We start from the raw sequence: 1583 nt of genomic DNA, 5'->3' as shown, positions 1-1583 counted from the left end.
GGAAGGGGGGGAGGGAATTGTAGGGAGAACGAGGGGACGGGGGGAGTGGGAGATTGTAGGGAAGACGAGTGGACGGTTGAATGGGAAATGGTTAGGAGGACGAGGACACGGTAGAGTGGGGATGGGGGAGGTGGGGGATTGGTGGGGAGGACCGGGAATGCGGGAGTTGGGAATGGTTAGGAGGATGAAGAGACGGGAGAGTGGGGAATGGTTAGGAGGACGAGGACACGAAGTGGAGTAGGGTATGGTGGGGAGGACAAAGCGATGGGGGAGGGGAGAATTGGTTGGGAGGACGAGGCGATGCGGGAGAGGGGAATGATTGGGAGGCTGAGGGGACGGGGAGAGGGAAATGGTGGGGAGGACTGGCAGGCTGGGGAAGGTTGCTGTGACTCAGCAACACACATGCGCTGCCGAGCAACAGCAACGCGTGGTTGGGTACAGCTAGTAAAGAATGAAAATTGTATATAAAGGGTTTATGCCTTTAACTACTTTTTGTTGTTGTTATGTATACCGAGAAAAGAGTGTAAGTGTCAACCTGAGGGGTGAGAAGTAAAAGAAGCATGCTAACTGTTGGGGGGAAGGGGTATGTAGGAGCAGGTATGGTGTGGGGTATTGTGGCCATTAACCCAGTCACGCGACAGACATCAAGAGGTGCAGTGCTCGAACACTCGCTGCCCGCACCCTAAGTGATGCCATTTAGTTGATTTTTTTATAAGAAATGGAAGACTGGTAGACCCCTTTAAAGATGTAAAATGTTTCCCTCATTCAATAAACTCTTGCTGACTTTGACGGAGTTTACTGAATGATGCTGGCACTGATTTGATTTGATTTGATTTGATGGAAACAAAATTGAAGACATCTAGACACCTTTTAAGATGTAAAATGTTTCCCTCATTCAGTAAACGCTTACTGACTTTGACTGACTTTACTGAGTGATGCTAAATGCTATTTAGATGCTGGGACTGATTTAATTTGATTTGATAATAAGAAAATTGAAGACTGGTAGACACCTTTTAAGATGTAAAAACTTTAAACTAACTATAAAATGTGTCCCACATTCAATAAAACGCTTACTGACTTTACCTGAGTGACTGCTTTTACTGTGTTTACTGACTAATGAAAAATGCTATTTAGATGCCTGGTAGTGATTTGATTTGATTTGATTTGATAGAAGAAAATTATAGACTGGTATACGATGAGGCTCGTTACTCAGAGTACAAGCCAAATTAAAAGATCTATACCTCAGGCTATAGTCAATATTTGATATGAATACATAGACAGGCATGTAAGCCCCTCAAACTCTGAGAGGGGCAAGTAAACGGAGCTGAATGCTAGGTGGGAAGTAATGTGGTCATTTACCTCACTCAATCAGATGACAAACATCAAGGAGGACGTGTGACACAAGGGGGCCATGTGCTACTTATGTGAATATTCGCACCACAATATAATGTTTAAGTTCTGCCGGTTTTGAGATAGGACAGACTATCCTTTCAAGACCACAAGACCGATCAAACGATCTGCCCGCCCAAACGCTCTCCCACTATGTGCTGGTATGTGCTTCCTATACATCTCTGAGGGGTGTC

This window comes from Procambarus clarkii, chromosome 7, assembly GCF_040958095.1.
Source record: "Procambarus clarkii isolate CNS0578487 chromosome 7, FALCON_Pclarkii_2.0, whole genome shotgun sequence".
Lineage (NCBI taxonomy): Eukaryota > Metazoa > Arthropoda > Malacostraca > Decapoda > Cambaridae > Procambarus > Procambarus clarkii.
Note: the sequence above shows the minus strand (reverse complement) of the source record.